We start from the raw sequence: 12,187 nt of genomic DNA, 5'->3' as shown, positions 1-12,187 counted from the left end.
TCGCTGTCCGGGAAGGGTCTGCGCAGTACCTGTTGCCAGCCCATTTCGCTGGACCACCATGACTGGAAAGCCAAGCCTGGCTCTCGACAGCCTCCCCTGCAATGCTCAAATCTCCGCTGGATGACTGGGCGGTTGCCCGTGGTCGACGCCCGTGCTTCTGGACTCGACCTTCTTCCACTGTTCTCCAGGAGCGAATCCCTGGGAGGTGATGCAGAGTTGCAGGTAGGTTCGAACTTGCTTGTCGCCACTGTTAGATCCATGTATCTTAATGTTGTGTCCTTCAATAATCAGACAACGACTGCAGGGAACAATTCAACAGGTGTTTACTGAATGAGGGTTACTCTAGAACTAATTGTACAGATCACTACTCAGGGTTTATATACAGGTGTGGTCACTGCCGGTACTACAGTATACAGGAGCTGTAAAAAGTAGTTCTCCCCTTAAAGGTACATACATTACAGCACGCTCTGGCGGGTTCATCGGCAAAGGTTCCTATTGGGCCAATCCTGGCACTTACACTGGGGTCAAAGGCCAGAGGATTTTGGCTCCATAGATTTTAAATATATAAGGGTTTAGCCAGCATTCCTGTGATTCCAGCATGGTGCAATTCTAAAATAAAAACAGAAAGTGCTGGAAATACTCAGCAGTTCAGGCAGCATCTGTGGAGAGAGAAACAGAGTTAATGTTTCAGGTCGATGACCCTTCGTCAGAACTGGGAAAAGCTGGAGATTGAACAGGTTTTTAAGCAAGTGCAGGGGCAGTGAAAGGGGGGAGGGGAGGAAAGAGGAAAAAAGAAGGTCTGTGTTCAGATGGAAGGCAGGAGAGATTATGAGGCAAAAGGGATGATGGTGCAAGGCAAAATGAAATGGTAATGGGACAAATTAAGAAACAAAAGATGGCTCTAGATGAAGTATAAATGGCAGAATGAAAGACAGCCATGTGGGAGAGAGAAAAAATAAATAAATAAAATAAATGGAAATTTCTAGACAGGATCACAGGTTAGAGACAGAGCTACAGCACTGTAGTGCTGATTCTCTGACTTGTGCTTTCATCAGGTGAGACTCCAATCTAGAAATGTGGGAATGCTGAATGAACCCCATAGAGTGAGCAAACACTCCTCGGTTTCTTTCAACTTCTCCTTGGCAAGTTGTATACCACCCATGGAGTACACAGCTATTTTTACTTCCATGATGACAAGATAGTTTTGGATGAAAATGGTCCTTTAGACCTTCTTGTATTGATTTCTTTGCGGGTTCAATGATGAGACATTTATGAAAGAGAATGAGTTTTAATCTAAAGTCTGTTCAACTCTTTATACAGCATTTACAGGAGACAACAAGCTTGTGATGCATCTAGAACGAAACCGAAACTAAAACTGACTGCCTTGCTTCTCTCGGTCACATGCCCTCTGCTGGTCAGGCACAAGCAATCAATACATGCAATTAAGGCATCATAATCGAACAGGCAAATACTATCTCTACACTTCTGATCCTATCATATCATTACACTTCTGATCCTATCCTTCCAGTGGCTCAGTGGTAGCACTCTCACCTGACTCACAAGGTCATGGGTTCAAGTGCCACTCCAGAGACTTGAGCACATAATCTAGGATAACACACCAGTGCAGTACTAAGGGAGTGCTGTACTGTTGAAGGTGCTGTCTTTCAGATGAGTTGATAAACCAAGGCCCCATCTGCCTCATAAGGCGGACGTAAATGATTCCATGGCACTATTTCAAAGAAGAGCAGGGGAGTTATCCCTGGTGTCCTGGCCAATATTTATCTCTCAACCAACATCACTAAAAAAAACAGATGATCTGGTCATTGTCACATTACGGTTTGTGGGACATTGTGTGCAAATTGGGTGCCACGTTTCCTACATCAATTCCTGCATCACAACAGTGACTACACTTCAAAACTACTTTGGCTATATGGCACTTTGGGATGTCCTGAGGTCGTGAAAGGCACTATATAAAATGTGATAAATCCATGTAGTGAGACAAGGACTCGAAGAGGCGAGGTATTAGGATTAATAAGAGTACTTTATTAAACAACTGCGAATGAACCAGGCAGGCTTGCATCCAGGCATCGCACCTTTGCTGACCTTGACAGGAAGCAAACCTCTGACCTTAACAGGAAGCAAACCTCTGACCTTAGCAGCAGCATTGGCTACAGCACCACCTGGTGGATAACCTTTATCATAACATCCCAGATTACTATATAAAATATTTCTTTCTTTCCAGATTAACATCCGTACTGTCTTCCCATTCTAGCATCTAGATGTTTCTTAACTAGACCATTGCCCTGGCCTCAACCACTCTTCCTGGTAAACCATTCCAACTGTTTATCAACCTCTGTGTAAAGAAAAACCTCCTGATATTTCCTTCACACCCCTGTTGTCCTGCTGCCCTGACACATCTCAAAGTATTGCTTTGGATTTACTTTCACTATTTCAATGAGAATCTTGTACATCTGTATAAGAATTCATCTGAGAGATCTATTTTCAAACCTTAAGAAGCCTGCTTTAGCAAATGGTTCACTTACCTCTTTAGGATCTGGATGGTAAACTTGTGTCTCAGTGATCAGAAATAAACCCAGTACTCCCAGCATGGCCTGAACCGGGATACTGTAGAACTTCAGCCTGATTTCTGGGGGTATGAACTGATTTAATTTGGCAACATATCGCAGCATTTTATTAGCTTTGCTTATTGTCACATCACACTGTTTCATCATGTGAGTCGACTAACAATCCAGGTCACTTTCAACTTGCTCCTTGGAAAATACAATCCTACCCTTGGAGTGTATGTACCTTCTATTTTTACTAACAATATACAGTACCTCATGTTTGTCTGTATTAAATCTCATTCGCCACTAAGCGTCCCAAGTGGAAACCCTTGAAAGTTTCTTTCCAAGATTTTGACTGTTCCTCCAATCCCTTGCCCCCCTCCCACCCTACTTCATCGAACCCTATCAACATATCCTTCTATTCCTTATACACATTCTAACCACTCTCTGGTTAAAGGCATTTCTCCTGAATTCCTTGTCAGATTTATTAGTGACTATTCTTATAGTTTTGGATTCCCCACAAGTGGGAACATCAGGTTTGGTGTAACCAATAGTAATCCTTGTGCTTCTGCTCTATTCATAATCTCATAGAAAACCAGCAGCCAAGCCACGTCAATCTGATGTTTTAGAACATAGTCTTAAGTATGCAGTAGGCCATCCTCATCATTTACCAATTAGTTTGAATTTGGACTATATTGAGTTCAGGAACAAGAATTTTATCCCCCCTACAATCTATCAAACTTTGCCAGAATATTCTATCATTGAACACATTTAAATCTTGCACAATGCTGAGTTTCAAGAAAGTTCCCACTCTTTTTCCAATGTTTTCCATCCACCTTTTTCTCTTATTTCCTACGAGTAGATTGCAAGCAATGAGCAAGCCAAGGAGTTGAGTGTTTTTAACTGAAAGCTTGCTATTCTTAAAGAGTAGATATGGTTAGTGATGTTGCTGTGTATCTTTTTTGGCAGAGCTACTAAATTACTCTTCTCAACATTGAAGGCAGTGCACTATTATTATCGCACTGCTGCATATATAATGCACATTGTAAATGTATGTGCTGGTGAATGTTGGTTGTGCTCAACAACAATTTAAGAATAAAGATTTTGAGTTTAGTGTCCATGACGCCACACTCATGCACATTCTCTATCAGCTGCTGCAGACTGCTCATGGTAGTCGCAAAGGATTTCCTGAAGAGTTTTTGCTCTTACATTAACTCCTGTCTGAATGCAGGTCCAGTAGGGTATTAATCCTTTACCCATATGTCACAGAAATGCCCTGGACTCTCAACCAGAGACTGTTCTTCTCCTACCACCTCCAACCACTCCTTCCCATTTGTAAGTGGTGAATCACCCAGTGCTCTTTTCTCAAACTCGCTACCTATAGTCTACCTATAGAGTGCTAGGTTCTGTGCTTTGGATGGATACTGTGTTTAACACAAGCTTTTGTGATGTGTCAGGGTCCACGATGCCACTTGCATTGCCCTCATCTTTGAACAAACCAATGGCTCAACAATAGGCATGTATACAAACATGGGTACACTTACTTGCGCACTTCTCCTGATGGCACTGAACTTCTTCCACATTTGCTTCCAGGTCCAATGGACATTGGAGACTGTATTAACATGATTGGCAACCTCCACCCATGCAGTTTGGAGTTGTAATTTTATATATATTTTCAGAAGTCACTATACAATTTATCACATGGTACTTACAAGAGGATACATTGGCATATTGAGCTTGTGGATACTGTTATGCAAATACTGGATAAAAAATGCTGTTTGGAGGGTCAAGGCAACTTGCAATGCTTCCTGGGATTTTGCTGGGTCAGGGGATATCAAGGGTCCTGTTGACATAGATGCGGGTCATGCAGGGTTGGGTTGTTGCCCTTTATGGGTCTTTAGGTGAGGGTTGTTGTTAGTTTGTGATATAATTCTGAGTTGACCCATTCTTACCTTCTTGTGGAGTAGTCTGCATATATTTGTGGATGTCTGGCTCTTGAAAGAGTTCCGGACTGCTTGGTATCTCCTAATCGCAGGGCAACTCCATACATTACTCATTCTGATTGGTAAATGTCCCACAAATCTTTCACCACATGTTTGATGTAAAGAAGGTTGCAACTTAATTCAGGAAGGGATGTGTAGTGTATGTACCCATCTACCTTTAAGAGAACTATTGTATGTAACCGTTCACCTTTAAGAGAACTATTTTAGGTGTGGCACTACTTTGTTTGGCTTCTGTATACTGTAATACCGACGGTGACCACACCAGTATATAAGTGTTGTGTCAGGATTTATTGGGCAGATTCGCCCTGACCGTCGAATAGTAAAGTCCTGTTTTAAGTTACTCTGGTAGTCTGTGTATTAATTAACTAAACAACCCACAGACTTTACAGTGGCGACGAGTCCGATCGTACCCTGCGGCAACAATACTTCCGAAGCAGTTAACGAGCGTCGAGAAGAGGCAACCGCCCTCGTCGTTCTGCTGGGAGAAAACTCGAGGCTGCAGAACTAGAAAGGAGGAAGAATTTAGAGACAAAGACTTCCATCAGCAACAGGCACTGACTGTCCCTTCTGCCACGGTGAGGAGTGAGCCGATCAGCACGAGAAGCAAGGCGGCCACGGTGACTGTGAGTAAGGGAAAGTAAAAAGAATAACCGGAGGATAAGGGCGGTGCACTCGACCACGGTCGAGGGGGAAAGGAGACGGACAGAAGTCGGGTCCAGAGGCGCTGAGACTGGGGCAGCGTGGAGCAAGGAAGCCGCGGTACAGACAGGCTGGGGGACGCAACGGCGTCGTGAGACAGCTAGACCGTGACCGGCGAAAAAGGCCGGGCAGCGACCGAAGCCACGAAGCGCTGCGACCGGGAACGTAGGCGCGGGAAGAGATAAACTCAGCCGCAGCCGGGGAGGGAAGCACCGGACTGCGAGAGGGCTGGGAGGCGCGATTGGGAGCCGAGCGAGCGGGAGAGGCAGAGCCGACCAAGGAAGACTGAGCGAGAGCCAGTCCAGCGGCTGAAACTGTTCTCCGTCAACGGGGTGTACCCAGCGCCGGTAGAGCCGAGCGAGCGGGAGAGAGACAGAGCCCGAGCAAGGGAGACTGAGCGAGAGCCAGTCCAGCGGCTGAAACTGTTCTCCGTCAACGGGGTGTACCCAGCGCCGGTAGAGCCGAGCGAGCGGGAGAGAGACAGAGCCCGAGCAAGGGGAACTGAGCAAGAGCCAGCCCAGCGGCTGAAACTGTTCGCCGTCAACGGGGTGTACCCAGCGCCGGTTGCCTTGTCGAGAAAAGGGAAAGCACTGAAGCCGACGCGCAGGCTGTGAACCTGAAAGCCAGCGGCCGTCGCCCGTGGGGAAAGTGTACCCCTCCCGCCAGGGAAGAAACGCAGGAAGCCACCATTAGGCGGGGAAGAAGACAGAAGCGGGAAACCGCCATTGAAGTGGGCGGGGAGAGAAGATAAGCGCGGGAAACCGCCATTTTCGCGGGAACCGCCATCTTGAAAAAAAAAAAAATTTTTAAGAAATAATTCGTGGTGTTTATCAGGAAGAGAGGAAGATGCCTAAGCGTGGTAACATCAACGATTTTAATTCCGAGGTAGAAGACTGGGCCACGTATGTGGAACGCATTGAGATCTATTGTGAGGCCAATAAAATAGAAGAAGATGACAAAGCTATAACCTTGCTAAACTCGATGGGCGCGAAGACATACGGGCTCTTGAAGCATCTACTATCACCAGCTAAACTGGCGGATCAGACTTTCGATGATATTGTGGCTGTTCTGAAGGATCACTTGAACCCCACACCGTTGATGTTGGCGGAACGATTCAAATTCTATGCGAGAACGCAACGGAAAGACGAAAGCAACGCAGAATACTTGGTCGCACTGCGTAGACTAGCGAAATACTGCCAGTTTGGAGGGAATCTGACAGAGGCATTGCGAGACAAGTTCGTGTGCGGATTGGCAAAGGAAGGAACGCAAAAGCGACTACTCGAGGAGAACGACCTTACACTTGACAGGGCTGTCCTTATTGCAGCATCGCACGAAGCCGCAGAGAAGGGAACTGCGGAAATGCAGCTAAAGACAGCGGCACTCAGTGTGGATCAAATTACCTCGACAACAACAAAATGTTATCGTTGTGGGAAGACAACACATGACCAGAACCAATGCTGGTTTAAGAACCAGGAATGTAGGAAATGTGGCAAACTGGGTCACATAGCTAAGGTATGCCGGTCAGGGAAGAAGACCAACAACCAAAGGACCAACAACCAAAGGAAGCCATCACAGGAAAAGTACAACAAGGTACACAAGGTGGCTGAGAAGAGTTCAGATGAACAGAATTCGGACTCAGACCCAAACGGCCAGGAGCTGGGTAGTCTGAGAATTCACAATGTGAGTAAGGAAGCTGACCTACAAACTATCTGGGTCATGCTAAAAATAGCTGGAGTCCAAGTGAAAATGGAGTTGGACACTGGATCAGCTCTATCAGTCATAAATCGAAGGGATTACCACCAGCTATTCTCACATATACCCTTAAGAGATACCAAGTTCGTATTGCAGACATACATGGGGCATGAAGTATACCCCATGGGAAAGATAAGAGTCAAGGTGAGAGATAGGGGTAAAGAACACCCAAGAATGAACTTATACGTACTACCTGAGGGAGGACCACCACTTCTAGGACGGGAGTGGATCAAGAAAATAGACATGGAATGGCACTATCTAAAAGCCATAACGAGTGAGGACTCGGTGCAGACAATCAGCTCAGATTCTGAATCGGATGACGATAAGACCAACCCAAATGTGAAAGACAAGGCTAAAATGGACTTGCCGACTAAGGTTGGAAAAACGAAGGCATGCAGAAAGGCTTATGCTCCAGAGAAGAACAAAGTTTCAGAACAGATTTCCACCGAACAACGACAACATAGTTTGACAGAGAATTCTGAGTCTGTTCAGTTTAAGGACATATCCATGATGGAAGAACACCGAGCTCGGACTCAACTTTATTTCAAATTACGACAACAATTAGAACAATTGAGTTACCGTCTCGTACAAGAGATGAAAACAATGAAAAAGTTCTATGACACCGAATGGGAGAATCTGGAAAGACAACAGAAGCAGCTAGCTCAAGCAGAGAGTGACCATAGAGCCACTGTGACCAATCACCGATCACATCTCCCTTATGATGTTCAGGAGTTAGAATATTTGCAGAAAGAAGCAAATGAAGAGGAATCTTCAGGAAGCCAGGATTTTATTCCAGTTCTTCTCTACGACTCCTTACAAGCAGAGTTTGAGAAGTTGAAGGAACAGTATGAACAGGCCCAGGCTACAATCCTGGAGGGGGTTAACTCGGCAACCTCCGAAAAGCTAGTTTCAGTGGAAGCTTATGAGCAACTAAAGGTTGAACATGAGCAAGAAGTCCAAAGGCTGCAGGAAATTCTTGATGAGCTCAAGGCCAAGACAGACTCATCGGTAGAAGTTCCATCCATAGATGAGAAATTAGAGGTGAAAGACATGGCAGAACATGAAAGTCAAGATGTCCAAGAACTCATAAAAATATTGAAGGAAACCCAAGACAAATATGAGGCGGCAATGACCGAGATTCAACAACTTGAAGAACAGATTCAACTGGGAATTCTTTCAGTGAAAGAAAAGGCAACTGTAAGAAACACAGAGACTGTAAGAATGGCCCCTGAACATGAGCTAGAGAGCATCAAGGCGCAACTTCTCCGAGCGCTTAAAGCCAAAGTACAAGAGGAAAAAAAAGGTGAAAGCATTGGAGGAAAAGGTGGATGAAATGGAGAAGACTCTGATCCACAGGGTCCCCGTGGAAGAGTTAACGGTCAGCCAACTCCTTCATATGCTGAGAGACAAGACTCTGCAATGGGAACCATTTGAACACGAGCTTCAATCTTCAAAGGGAAGGGGTTCGGAGCTCTCAAAAGTTTGGGGAATAGTTGAGGTTGCAACACAGATTTTACGGGGCTGCCGAAAGTACGCTGAATCACGTCAATGTGAACTACAGAATGTTGAAACAGCTGCTCCAGTAGAAGGATTGAATAGCCCGATCAATCAATCCCCGATGGAAGGGGAAGTATTGGAATCACAAATGAGGTCATTAGTGAAGGATTTGCAGGAAACCCAGGAAGAGCGGGATGAATATGAACGCATGAAGAAGTCTCTTCAGGAAAGATGTCTAGGGAGGGAACAACAGTCGGCTAACGTCCAGTTGGGTAAGGAAGAAGTAGCAGGCCCTCTCGCTAGACTAGCTCAGGACGACACCAAATATTACCATGACCTGTTGAGTGACACGGAATATTACGATGACTTGGTCTGCCCAGCTTGTGATGAAAACTCCCAAAGTGCAGAAATCAGGATGAAGCACTTAAAGTCTAAGGAACATAGGGAGATGGTGGCGCTACAGCTGGCAGCGGATAAGGGAGCCCCGAGAGTCTCCAAGAAGCAGAAAAGAAAAAGACGAAGCAGAAGACAATAACCATCTAAATCATTATCACTTCTATCAGATCATGCACGTGGGCCCTACGAAGGGGGCCAAATCAGTTGGAAAGTAGGAAAAATTACCAAGGCAGTCCAGCTGTTTGTAAAAGTCAGCACTGCTGGTTCAGCAGGACGGAAGTTCAAGCTGTTAAGCCAAGGGAAAGACTATTGGATGAGTCACGCTAGAAATGTGAACCGGCTACACCACAGAGATGTTGTTCGGACCGAGTCAAGACCAGAGACTGAATCTGTGAACTGTTCCCGCAGAGACTGAATCTGTGAACTGTTTCCCGCAGAGACTATATCTGTGAATTGTTTTACATGAAGTTGATTATATGTTATGTTTAATGGGGAATAAGTATGTTGTAAGCTAAAAAGGGAGGATTGTAGTGTATGTAACCGTCTACCTTTAAGAGAACTATTGTATGTAACCGTTCACCTTTAAGAGAACTATTTTAGGTGTGGCACTACTTTGTTTGGCTTCTGTATACTGTAATACCGACGGTGACCACACCAGTATATAAGTGTTGTGTCAGGATTTATTGGGCAGATTCGCCCTGACCTTCGAATAGTAAAGTCCTGTTTTAAGTTACTCTGGTAGTCTGTGTATTAACTAACTAAACAACCCACAGACTTTACAGGATGCATCTTCTTTCTACTAGCAGTGCCAGTTATCCTAACCACCACATTGTAGTGGGGAGAGGGGTGGGGTCATTCTGCAGTGGGTAGACTCAGCGGGCACAGATGGGGGTCTTCGCCAATTGTGAAGGCTATTGTGTTCTCTGTAGCTTCTTGGATTGTTGCCCAAAAGAGTTGTTTTCAGGGGCATGACCAGCATGTGTGCTGCAGTGTAGCTTTCCGGTTGTGGCCCCTCTGACAGTCATCCTTCATCGATGGATGGAATTCATGAAGCATGTGTGCAGTATATTATGCCCAATGTAATATCTTGAGTGGCTCTTATGCATTCTGCTGCAGATTGTAATTCTGAGGGCCTTGCTTCCGCACTTTACTTTGTTTCTTTACTGCTATTAGGAAGCCTTGGTCCTCGAGCCAGGCCGTTCAAGTTTTTACATAGGAACAGGAGTAGGCCATTCAGCCCCTCAAGCCTGCTCCGCCATTCAATAAGATCATGGCTGATCTGTGACCTAACTCCATATACCTGCTTTTGGCCCATATCCCTTAATATCTTTGGTTAACAAAAAGCTATCAATCTCTGATTTAAAATTAACAATTGACCTAGCATCAATTGCCATTTGCGGAAGAGAGTTCCAAACTACTACCTCGAATCCCCAACCAGTGGAAATAGTTTCTCTCTATCTACCCTATCTGTTCCCCTTTTATTCTGTCTTTTGATCTGGAAACAAGCATGATGTGAAGGGTGGAGATATATTTGCCTGGGTTATTTTGAGGACTGGAGGTACAGTGTCGTGAGGGCAGGCTCACATCGAGAGTTTTTGGAGTGATGTGGCCCCGGGGGGAAATGTTCGATTTGGCATAGGTCACGCTGTTGGAAGGGGAGCTCTGCATCCTGTCGATGAGTTGTCTTAGCCTGGAACTGTCTGGTGAATCCACCTGTGGTGAATACTCCCGGAAATTCCCACTGGCTCCAGATTAGAGTGAGGGCAAGGATTTGTAGACAGACACTGATCTCTTTCCAGGCTGGTGCTGTGTCTTTTCTAATTTAATTATTGAAAGCACATGGTGTGAAAAGGCATCTGTTGATGGAAATGTTAGGAACAAACAGTTGAGTTTTGGCAAAAACCTTACAGACTTATTTCTTCTGATCATGTTATGGATTTATGTACAAAGAGATGCATTGCAGTCCTCTGTAATTATTTTTATCGGGTGCACAATGAAGTTATGCTTGTGGTTAAAGGTTCTGAATAATTTACAAATGTTATCCCGGGGGTGATTTGAATATGCAAAATGAAACCAGATTAAATGAACTGAGACAGGAAAGGAGGATGGTGAATATGTAAGGAAATGCTTTTAGACAGTTGGTAATTTAGTACATGGGACATTTTTGGCCAGCTTGAATCTGACAAATTATATTAAGAAAATCAGGCTAATACACTGTTGAAAATATTGCTGGAGATATTAAAGGGGAGTATTCTAAAAACCTTTGAAGATCCTCAGAAGGTATTTTGAAAAGTTATCAGCTTTTGGCAAGGCTGAGGAGCCAGGGGATTAAGAAACAGATAAAAATAAAGGGAGAGGGAACCCAAGATGCAGGGATGAATCCGCTGGCAAATGGGACTAGCCTAGAACTTCCCCCTCCCCCCCCCCCCACATTTAATGATATTGAGGTGGTGATGCATGAGATGGGTGCGAGGAGAATTGTCCTCTGTGCCACTCCACAGCACCATTCCCATAGATCAGAATGCCTGTAATGAGGTGCAACCAAGTTTAACAGGTCACAGCAACAGCAGACCATTACTGTATGTACCATCCCTATGCTGACCAAACCCAGCTCCCCACAAGTAGGTATACCAGGGCCTGTAGAAATAGTTGACGATGTCTTGGTGGTTGCACCAAACACCCTGGTTGGCCTTCCTTTCATCCATTGCCTCTGAAAATGTGACCCCTTGTAATTGGGGTACTTCTGAGGAAGCATCCAATAATATGGGTAGTCAGGCATTCGTGTAGCTTGGTGATATCATTAGGTCAGCTGTACCAGATTCCATGATGAAAAGAAGCCTCCATCTGCACCGAGCATCTGCCAAAATAAGATATTTTTACCTATGTCTGAAGACTCCGTTGTGAAGGTAGTGGCAGGTGTGCCAAAGCATCTCTTGTATAGCTTGACTTGCCTGACATCACATTTTAGGTTATCCTCATCCAGGCCTATCTGATAGAGGGATCCCCACTGGAAAACCCATTGGTGCCGCTGGGGCAAAAAATAAATAATTTACATCGATTGGCACAAAGACTTAGGAGAACTTAAGTACCAACATGGAAAAACAAAAACAAAAATGAAGAAAAACAGTTAAAAAAACATCTAAATATATTTTCTGTGTCTTTTCTATTACCTCCAGGAAACATGATAGAATTATAGAATTATTGAATAGTGCAGCACAGAAGGAGGTCATTCAGCCCACCGAGTCTGTGCCGGCTCTTTCAAAGAGCAATCCAGTT

This window comes from Somniosus microcephalus, chromosome 1 (genome assembly GCF_052327205.1).
Source record: "Somniosus microcephalus isolate GS21.2 chromosome 1, FLI_Smic_1.0, whole genome shotgun sequence".
NCBI classification, from domain to species: domain Eukaryota; kingdom Metazoa; phylum Chordata; class Chondrichthyes; order Squaliformes; family Somniosidae; genus Somniosus; species Somniosus microcephalus.
This window is presented reverse-complemented; position numbering follows the sequence as displayed.